At 41.7% G+C, this 11,342-nt stretch overlaps 1 long non-coding RNA gene across 1 annotated transcript; it reads left to right on the plus strand.

Annotated features, from left to right (window-relative positions):
- Positions 1-5,323: 5,323 nt before the first annotated feature.
- LOC107833117 (uncharacterized) lies at positions 5,324-6,593 on the plus strand. Its single transcript, XR_001658827.1, has 3 exons — positions 5,324-5,414; positions 5,563-5,636; positions 5,906-6,593. It is a non-coding gene; the product is annotated as an uncharacterized LOC107833117 (long non-coding RNA).
- Positions 6,594-11,342: the final 4,749 nt, after the last annotated feature.

The following is an 11,342-nucleotide window of genomic DNA, read 5'->3' on the forward strand; positions in this document are numbered from 1 at the left end:
CAAAACACCTGGTTGGATCTAGCTCTGCCTTTGTGGCACAGTTTCTCCTCTGAGCTGCAGTTTCCAAACGTTTGAGCTTCCCCCTCACAGACCAGTCATTCTCTGACTCCTCCACTCTGCTCCTTCAGAATAGCCAGCAGCAATTAGCAAACACCTGGTTGAACAGTGGATCTGCTGAGGTCATTATAAGAGCTGCTTCTAAGTGAAACACTGGTAAAAATGTTGGAAGGTTGATAGAGGAGTGCTGTTGTGATGACTTCCTAAAAGTGTAGTTTCAGAAAGAGCTGGAGTTTTTAAAGTGACAGAGGCCCAATTTCAGTGCGTATAATTACAAAGTCTAATTTATTTTAAGTCATATTTGATATATAATTTTTTATAACAACTGAACCTAGTTACTTGACTGTGCCATTTTATATCACAATGTGCCTGGAAAACACAATACTTTCCCTTTAAAATATTGTATTTTTATCAATTTAAACACAATAATATATGTAATTTTTGAAAATTATCACAGTTTTGGGACCAACATAGATTCATCTGCCAGATGTTTTAAACCAACAATCCTTTAGTTTGTGTCTGTAAATGTGCAGCGCTACTTAATAATGTTCTGTAATTTGCATAAATTATAGGGCACCAAAACCGGCTCCAGCCCAGGGCCTTTATTCTACTGAATCTGGCCCTGGCCACCGCACATAATGTGGACGATGGTGAGGGAAGTAAAGAAATATCCAAAACTAAGAAAAAAAAAACATTTTGCGAACCCAAATGTGTGAACTTTGCAAAACACAAAATTCACACATTTTATGACTGGAAGATATAAAATGTAAGAAGGTAACAAAGGTTGTAAAATTTACTAGAAAATCAGTAGCATTATCTATTTAAAAAATCCCACTAGATTTTATTTTTTACACCTCAATCAGACCTCAACCGAGGTGCAGTTCTGTTTCTGACCAAAAGATGGCAGTGTAGCACAAAGGAAGTGGAAAAACACCTTTTATAGTCTTCTCTCTGGTGTTTGGGGCCCCAAGCTTTCATCTGTTGGCTTCAATTTATTTCATCACAGTATACTGCAGCTGATCTAATGGCATGTACATTTTGTTGTCACCTAAAGGGGAATTTCTTGTCAAGCTCCCAAATTGATGTACCTGTTTGTAGCCTTGGACAGTATTTGTGCTGTAGAGTCTCGAGGAGTGTGTGAGCAGCATACAGCTCTGTGAGCAGTTACCGTGAGGTACATTTAAACAGCAGGTTATGGATTTATAGTTGGAAAGTGAGCTCTGTGTAAAGCTTTGCAGACTTAATTTGATTATCACCGAGGTAATGTTGAACCCTTTGATCCTTCAGCCGCCGAAGGTCACGTCATGTACAATGCAGCTTGTTTTCATCCGCTGCGCTCTCAGAAAACACGTCGTTGTTGGAGTGTTTTGCATCTTTAACTTCAAAATATCTCTTGATTTACTGCAGGAAGTTTTTCGACACAGCTCCCAACCGTGACTTGCGATATCATCTAGAAGTCTTTGATACAAACAGGAAGATACAGTGGCTATAACGAAAAGCGAATGTAATCTCTCTAAATGCCTGTGTCCTTGAACCTATCTGATCTTCCTTGTCCACTTCCAATCTTAAGTTCAGGTCCTACATTGTACTAAAGCAATTTGAGTTCACTTGAATAAGGCAGGAACCAATCAGGGTATTAAATTAAGTGATGCTGTTCGAGGAGATCTAATTCAATCAAGAGAGAGTCAGGGAAATTCCTTTCAGATATTGATCAGGGACATACGTCACTATTGATTTTCTCTGACATTTTCTAGCTTGGAGATTCTGCTGTTTCACTGGTGAGATTTTTTTTAAAATACATAATGAGATGTGTTTTTATTATTCCACCCCATAAGCCTGAGGCTAATTATGAAAAATTCACATTTTGCACGTTTTTGTACCTCCAGTTTGGTCTCTACTGCTTCTAAAAACAGACCAAACACTTTAAAAAACACCAGGCCATTTTTTGGCAATAAGGTCATGTTTTTTGGTGTCTAGAAAATGAGCCATTTCAAAAACCTCCGGAATGTAACGTCACAAATCAGCAGGCCCCTCGCCTAATAACCCCAGTGAAACCCAGCCCGTTACCTAGCAACCCCAGCCGAGCCCTGCCTGTTACCTAGCAACCCCAGCTGAGTTCCAGCCTGTTTTGACAGGTGGTTTCACCGCTATACAAACTGTACAATGGCTGCTGGAAAGCAGAATTGGGTAGTAACTAGTTACATTTACTTGAGATTTCTTTTTGGAAAAATGTAGTTTTAAGAGTAATTCTATGACACTTACTTTTGCTTGAGTAATTTTATCATAATTATTGCTACTTTTGTGTAAAGTTTCTGAATACCCACTGGGAGTAATTTCACTGAATAAAGAACAAGCTTGATTATTTTAACCAAAAAAAAAAACAATCACCAAATACAGACACACCCGTAGATTTTCACAAATTCATAAGTCTGACATTGAAAGAAACTGATTTGGGAAAAATGTTTCTTTTGCGTGATTTTGTTTTTAAACATGGTATTCATATGAATTACTTTAAATTTGGTCCTTAAAATACCAACATCTCCACATAACTTCATATTTAGGTCAGTCTGTTAACTTTTGAATATTAAACGATAGATGTTTTGATATGCTATTTAGTATCTGAGTAGACTTTTTTTTTCTACCACATACTTTTTTGCTCTTGATTTATTTCTTGGAAGGCTGCTTTTTACTTTTGCTTGAGTAGAAATATGTTGAAGTAGTGCTACTTTTAGTTGAGTACAACTATGTGTACTCTACCCAACTCTGTGGAAAAGATAACTGTTCACTTACGAATCAAAAAAACACTTGCTGTATTCTTGTTGGTTGCGCAGGAGGCTCTACTTCTGCTTTTCAAAGCTGTACAGTTTTGTATAATTGTACATCTGTTTCCAGCCATAAACAATGAGGATTTAAAGTGATAAGACACTCTAAGACGGATCAAGGAGCTCAAAGTGGGGAGAGAGTCTCATGATACAAGTCTGATTTTGTACAAATAATGTAATAAACGTGTTTTGTATAGCGAATAAAACTCTTAACTTGTTCAAGAAAGCATAATGGGTCACCTTTAACATCAGGAACCCTGAAACACAGCAGACATTTTTCTGGGACCCATTTATATGAGCAGCACCCCGCTCTTCCTGGGGTCCCTGGTATGACCCCAAAAATTACTCAATTGACTTTTTCCATCCACAGTTACGTGTAGTGATGAGGAACTGTGACATTTACATTTGCACCACTCCGAAGCGATCTGCAGCTCCGCACCAGTTTTCAACGCAGACTTTAGGCTCAAAACAGGTCACAGGATCAAAAGTGTCTCTCGCCCCGAGGAGCCACCGAGTCGATCCTTTCCATTTCTGCATCAAATGGGTTTTTTTCCCCCTCTCTTGCTCTTTTTTTTTCTATCTCTTTCTAACTCGGTGGAACACATTTAGATCCTGAGTAGAACTCCTCGGTGCCCACTCATCACTCTGCGTGCTGTTTGAAGATTACTACGCTCAGAGACATCCGCACTGGGCATCCAGGCAGCTTAGAGGCCAAAATCCATAATCCCTTACCCTTCATGGGAATTCTCCATGCACTTCAACATGCTGAAATACAGCCCCGCCGCAGCAGGCACTCATGGCCGAGGAGCTTCTGGACCCCGAGGCTGAGATAGATGGATGACATGTCTCAATGAATGTGGAGGAAGTTTTAAAAAAACAAGTCAGATACTGATAATAGTCTCTTCCCAGAAACTAAATTGGAAAGCGGGGAGTTCTTGCTTGGAAGGTGTTTTATTTCTAATGTTTGTATGCACACTACATCTCTTAGTCCACATGCTTTATGTGTACCATAACAGCCTAGAAGACATTTTGCTCTGAAAATATAGGTTCACTGGTGGCTCCCAGCAGCAGCGCAGTCTCCCCACCAGTCGTCTCAATAAAAAATTTCCTCTGAGGCTGTGGCGCCTTATTAAAAAGCGTAAATAAATGTAGTTCCTTGATTTAGTAATCTGCATGAACGAGTAATATGTAAAGTTCAGCTGTTGTAGCTGAAGGACCGCTGGGGTTTTAATTTTTTCCCTCTTTAGGCTGCACTCTAATACTTTGTTAGTCTGCTTGCTAAAACCCATTTATTAGCTTGGGGAGTAAGTCCTGCAGTGAGCAAGAATAATAAAAGTAATTTCATATGCACATCTGGTGTGTTCTTATTATAAAAGTGCTTCTGTCGTGGAAACCATTCCGCTTTTTCTATTGGCATGCCAGGAGAAATGGAGAGACGAGGAGGAAAAATCAGCTGGTCTGACATCAGGGCAACAAGTTCACAAATGTTGATCTTTTTTCTGTTGCATCAGGATGCTTAAAAGATCAGCATTTTTGTCACAAAATATGCAGAAATTTATAGTTCATCATATCTGCTTTAATATAAGAAAGTATATCCTGGTTTACAGTATGAAAAATGGCAGCAGGAAGCATTACTTTCAGTGTAAAAAACAGCATCTGAAGTCAAAAAAGTACAAATTTCAAATTGGTTTTAGATTGTTTGCTAAAAGCTTCCTTTTTAACACCTTTTCTTTATTTTAGATCTTGTTTCTTTAACACATGTTGATAACCAGAGCAGCAACAAATTATTTTGATAGCTGACTAATCTATCGGTTTGTCAATTTGTTAATACCACTTTGAATTAGTATAATTGTTTTCCATTGCTACATTTTCTATGCTAATTAAATGTTTTAGATATCTTATACACACTGCTCATAACAATAAAGGGAACAAGTAAACAACACAATATAACTTCATTAAATCAAAGTTATGTGAAATCAAACTGTCCTCTTAGGAAGCAACACTGACTGAAAATCAATTTCACATGCTGTTGTGCAAATGGAATATACAAGAGGGGAAATTATTGGCAATTAGCAAGACACTCGATAAAGGAGTGGTTCTGCAGGTGAGGACCACAGACTTCTCAAGTGCTTTCTGGCTGATGTTTTGGTCACTTCTGAATGTTGGTGGTGTGTTCACACTCTGGTAGCAGGAGGCGGACTCTACAATCCACACAAGTGGCTCCGGTAGTGCAGCTCTCATCCAGGACGGCACATCAATGGCAAGAAGGTTTGCTGTGTCTGTCTGCGTATGTAGCAAGTTGATTTTATTATTATTATAGATGAACATTCTCAAAACTTTCAGTGGAACATTTTATTTTTACTGTTACTACTTTTATACTCATTTTCTTATTTTTGTTACCAAGTTGATAGTTCCTAATGTTGCTTGTTGCGAGGGGGCCGGTAATTAGTGTGACACACCTCTTGTCCATGTGCGTAGCTGCGTTTCACTGCTACAGTTGAACCGTCTGTGCTTGGAGCTTTCCACGATTTCCCTGTGAGTCAAGCTAGCAGTTATGAAATTAAATTTAGTTGCTAAAAAGGTGCAGAAATTTAAGATTATTACAGCTGTTTTTGTAAGGTCTGTGTTTGATTTTGTTCCATTAGTGTGTTAGTCTCAGTATCCACGTTTTTTTCTCTGCTAGCTTGGGAAGATTTCTGCGTTGGGAGCTGTAGCCGCCGTGTCCACTGATTTGTGCCTTTCGTTGCTGTTTTAAAGGTTTGTTTTTTGTCATTCATGATAAAAATAATGTCTGGTACTGTACTCCATTGATGCTATTTTATTTTGTCTTTTTTGTGTGAAATTGGTATAATCAGTCTGGAACTGAGCTGAGCCAAATTACATTATTTTAATTTTATTCTGTGCATATTAATTTGGATTTTCATCCAATTTTTATTTTTATATGAGCCGTCTGCCGTGTGGGAAGACTTGTGTTGGGAACTGGAGCCGCTGTCCACTGATCTGTGCCTTTCGTTGCTGTTTTAAAGGTGCATTAAAAGTGCAGTGACCAGACTTCTGCCTATCTTTCTGTGTGCCATTCTGGCGGCCATTTGGAACCTGTAGTGTCCAGAGACTCGAGGCATGCTACCAGGAGACGTGGAGGAGAGCAGCAACCCAGCAGCAGGAATCTCCACCTTTGTGCAAGGAGGCGCATATGGAGCACTGCCAGAACCCTGCAAAATGACCTGCAGCCGGCCACAAATATGCATGTGTCTGCACAAACTGTTAGAAACTGACTCCATGAGGATGGTATGAGGGCCCGATGTCCACAGATGGTGGTTGTGCTCACAACCCAACACCGTGCAGGACGCTTGGCATTTGCCAGAGAACACCAGGATTGGCAAATTCACCACTGGCTGCCCTGTGCTCTTCACAGATGAAAACTGGTTCACACTTGGCATGTGATAGACGTGACAGTCTGGAGACACCGTGGAGAGCGATCTGCTGCCTGCAACATCCTTCAACATGACAGATTTGGCAATGGGTCAGTGTTACAACCCAGCTCGTTGAGCTAAAACAAAAAATATTGAGACGTGGACTTCAACAATAATTAGGCTTCTTATTGAGCACCAAACATGAAATAAAACAAAAAAACTAATGCAAATAGCATGCGGCCCCTGTGGCTGATGGTGTCGCCAGAAGCAGGTGAGCAGGGGAGTCCTGCAAAAAAAAAAAGAAGAAAGCAAAGTCAGTGTGGGCATTATAAGTTGGGCAAGAGCCAGCCTGAAAAGCAGAGCTGGGTGGAGAAGTGAGCTCAGCCCCAAGTGAGCTTCAACTCAACTCCACCAGCCCCCTTCCCTCTTTCAATAGCCTGCTTTAATAGCCAGGAGATGCTAGGCCCTAGCAGATCCTGGATGCAGCTACTTCCGGGGTTCCTCAGGATAAAGAACAATAAAAAGATGGATCCCTTCATGTAAAGTGGAGGGGGACGCACCATCTAGTGCAGGGGTGTCAAACTCCAGTCCTCAAGGGCCTCTGTTCTGCAGTTTTTAGATGTGCCACAGGTACGAAACGCTGGAATTAAATGACTTAATTACCTCCTTGTGTAGATAAGTCCTCCAGAGTCTTGCTGAGGACCTAATTATTCTATTCAGCTGTGGTGCAGCAGAGGCACATCTAAAAGTTGCAGAGTTGCAGGGCAGTGGCCCTCCAGGACTGGAGTTTGACACCTGCGATTTAGAGCAGTGTTTCCCAACCCTATTCCTCAAGGCACACTGCCCTGCATGTTTTAGGTATTTCCTTGCTTCAGTCCAGCTGATTTCAATCAATGACTAACAGGTGTTTGCTGAACTGCAATCAGTTGAATTAGGCACATTACAGCAGGGATACCTCTAAAGCATGTAGGACAGTGTGCCTTGAGGACCAGGGTTGGGAAACACTGATCTAGAGTGACAGGAAATGCCTTCAGAAAGCTCTGTGTCTTCTTCAGATCCTTGCCTGCACCTTTTGTGTCTCTGGGCGTTGTCCGTGGAGCCTGCCAGAATTTCCAGGTGGCAGCACACCTCTGCCACCTGCTGCATACTCAGGTGGATCTCGGCTGCAACCTTAGACAGTCCCAGGTACGATTGGAGCAGAGTTGCCACATCCTCCGTCCAAAGAGCCGGTTCCCGGCCCACGATCTTCAGCAGGTCTTGGTTGCTGACTGTTGGCAGATGGTAGTGTTTGTGCAGTTGGCTCAGCTCCATGTGGGCGCTCTTGATGCCTGAGCAGGTGATAAAAAAAGAAGTGGTCTGGGACATCCCTGTCCTGCAGATGTTCACCCAAAGGAGGCAGCCGGCTTTCCTGCTGCTTTTGCTCAGTGGACCACGATCACATAGCCGCCATAACGGCTTCGTTTCACCCACTCTTTGTCCATCAGAGTGGGTGGCACCATTCTGCCACCGTTAGTCTCTTACCTCGCAGTAATAATAAAATCTGGTTTTCTCCTCCTCAGTCACGTGCAGGCTGTCCTCCAGGTTTTTGTTGATGCGCTTCACGCATTAACTTTGGCAACCTGTAGCTTCTGCACATACTCTGCCACCTTTTCATTTTTCCCAGTAAAGGCTGCCGTCATCTGAGCAGCACCTGGAACCAGGAAGTTTAGCCATCAGCACGTTTGCCATCTCTTGCTTGGTGTTTGCCATTTTTAATTTCCCTTTCAAGTGGGCCTTGTAGCTCTGGAGAAGGGGTCATCAGAGGTTGCCTTCTTGTACAAACCCATCTCCTTTATGAACTTTCGGGCCCCTTCTGACTCCTGGAGCTCTGTGTCCTTGCAGATCACTCCTCCTCCTTGCTTCCTGACTGGGACGACCCCTCCTGCACAGCGGTGGCTTCTGGCTCCTCTGCAGTGGAGGAGCAGGCAGCTTTGTCGGCAACTGCTGCTGCCCTCCTCAATCAACAGCTCATCCTTGTTCGGCGGGTTCAGAACAGTGAACTCGTCCCACTGGACTCGTTTGAGACTCCAATACCTGCCGGTAGGATCCGGGCACCACCTGCAGCGCTGACGGTAATCCCACCAACGGCCTTTCAGAGTTCACCTTTTCATTGAGTGCTTGCCTTTCACAAGCTTCTCCTTTATGGCTGCCTTGGGCTCGCCTGCAATGCACTGCATTGCCAGATGAGTGGAGATGGACTTTTGTGGCTTCTGGCATAACGGGCAACACACCACACAGCGTTCGGCTCTTTTGTCTGGTCCAGACATGATGTGTGGCTCCAATGTCTACCATGTGGAAGAGAAAAATCCCGTCAGGAACCAAAACAATGGGGCATTTACAATCAAACTCAAATGTTTTGGAGAGCCAAGTTGATCGATATTGCAGGGCAAAGTCCATCTCTTGCTGGACAATCAATCACCTGGCTGTGAAGCGCCATCTTCAGAATGGGGTCTCATCATTTGAACCAGTTTGCACTCAAATGGTTTGTCGGTTAAATTTTGTTTGAACTTTTCCCTTTGTTTACATGTTTGAGCTTGACCTGCTTGTGGGTGGGAATCGCCCTCTGATCACGTCAGTTTTCACGTTTTGTTTCGGTGCGTTTCTTTTGGTTTGAATACGGAAGCATACATGGTTTGGGACTATTTTGTGGTTTGTTGGGTGGTGTGATGTCTGTGGAGCGGCCCTTTTTCCCTCAACATAATCAAGGTGAGTGAAGTGTTGATCGTGTGCACCTGTTTGCAGATTTGGTCCCCGGTAGGCATAGAGGTGTTGCTCCTTTGGGTTTCATCTTGTTGTTTTTGTAGTGTTGCTTGGAGGTGGTTGGTGTTGACTGTGCTTGGACAGTTATTTGACACCTATCTGATGGACTTATATCTTATGTGGGGCGGTCTGTATAGATTACCTTACTTGCCTGCTGGTTTAATGTGCAATAACAAGAGGTGTGAAGACAAGGTTGCTAGGAAATTTTGCCTGGGCAGAAGCGGGGTACTTCTGTCTGCCTGTGCACACAGATCAACGCAGATCCTAACTGATTATTGTTGTGGTGTTTGTCAGGAGCAGACATGACTTCTCTTTCTGATTTTTTTTTTTTTAATTTTCCCTCAAAGGAGTTTTTGGATGATTGCAAGAAAGCACATTTGTTTGAAATTGGTAAGCACTATGGTGTAGACGTAGCTGGCCGCTGTTCTAAAGAGAGCTTGAAGGCTATTTTTCAATTTAATTGAAAAAGACGATTTGCTGCGACCAGTTAGTGAACATAGTGCGTCTAAACCCATAGTTTTAGCCCACCTGTTCCCCAGACCTGGATCCGATTGAGCACATCTGGGACATCATGTCTCGCTCCATACACCAACGTCACGTTGCACCACAGACTGTCCAGGAGGTGGCGGATGCCTTAGTCCTGGTCTGGGAGGAGATCCCTCAGGATCTCCACCACCTCCTCCACCATCCGCCACCTCCTCTTCCTCAAGTGTGCTAGTATATTTGTTTGCATTAGAAACTAGACAGTCTTTGTTTTTGCATTTTAGGCACTTGCTTATGCTGCATTGCTTTAATTCTCAGTGGATTAGATTCAACAGGTGTTGAAAACATTCTTCAGATTTTGGTCCATACTTAACAGGAACATCACTGCTTAGTTTATATTACTTTTAACCCAGAAAAGGATTTAGCTCTTCTTTTTGTCGTTCCTATGGTTTATTTTGTTTATTTTTAAATTAATGTAACGCACTTTGAATTGTCTTGTTGCTGAAAATGTGCTATATAAATAAAATAAACTTGCCTTACCTTAGTGACATGACAGTTGCTACAGGTTTTTCAATTACAGCCCCATGATATAAATCTGCTTTTCCACCACATCCTGAAGGTGGTTTAGAAAACGGTTAAATATCACCTTAACTCTGTTAAAAGGTGCATTAATCAGCTGCATTACATAGTCTCACCATTAATAAAATTAACTAATGCAATGCCATGTATGTGTTGTGACTTGAAGCATCATCTGATACTTGGGATCCGATTCAACATCCCTCATTCTGAATCCATTGAACTGCTGCCACTTTATAGCTGAACTCTGTTTTTGTTCATTTGCAGTTAAATGTGTATTTAGTAAAGTGGCCGATGAGTTTCAATTCCCTGTGGCAAATTAGATTGCGTTGTCAAATGTTAATTATGAAAATAGTTATTTCTCTTCTCAGGTTGGCTCTAATTTCAAATTAGAAATACTGAAAACAAGCCAATAATGTTCTTTTAAACACTTTATAGTTTCTAATTTTTGTGTTTAAATAAAAAACAAATCCATGCTTGACTTGCCTTTCTCAAGTCAAGGTTTGGGAACTATTTGTCAAATGAATATATTGATAAATTTATATGACGGCACTACATTGAGTTTATTTGCAACAGTTTGAATGTCTGAGTCTCATGTTTGAGTGAAGATGTGAAGGTTGGACCATGACGGCACAGAACCTGAAACAAGTGATGGCAAAGATAAAAACAGTCTTTAGAACCTGATGCACTCAGCCAGATTGGGTGGGTTTCTGCCCAACTGGGTTTCCTTTGAACACCTTTGGCAGAAAAAACCCCACCTGGTCGTTAAAATTTGGGCTGCTTGTTTTTAAAAGTATTCATTGGAAAATGTGTCATTGTGTGGCAGAAAAGCAAAAGAACGTGTACATTTAAAAAAATGTCATGTCCTTGCGCTCATTCTTTTATTTTGAAATGTTTAGACATCAAAGGTTGGGTAGTCATTGGTTAATGAAGTGTCACTATGTGGTGGTATTATAAAATGGAAAATCCTAGTGCAACTTTATCATTTAAAAGGACATACTGACAGAAAAACTCAAGTTTCTTAGTGTTCAAAGAGTCGGGTCCCAATGGGATAAGAAACAACCAGAAACAGTGACTTGACGATTACAATGTGTATCACTTATCACGTCTATAAATGCAGTCGATGACCTGTAGGATAAATAACAGAAGCCCTAAAAATAAAACCGTTACTTCAACAATCAGAAATTGGTAG

The sequence above is a fragment of the Poecilia formosa genome, unplaced genomic scaffold, assembly GCF_000485575.1.
Source record: "Poecilia formosa unplaced genomic scaffold, Poecilia_formosa-5.1.2 Scaffold331, whole genome shotgun sequence".
Taxonomy (NCBI): domain Eukaryota; kingdom Metazoa; phylum Chordata; class Actinopteri; order Cyprinodontiformes; family Poeciliidae; genus Poecilia; species Poecilia formosa.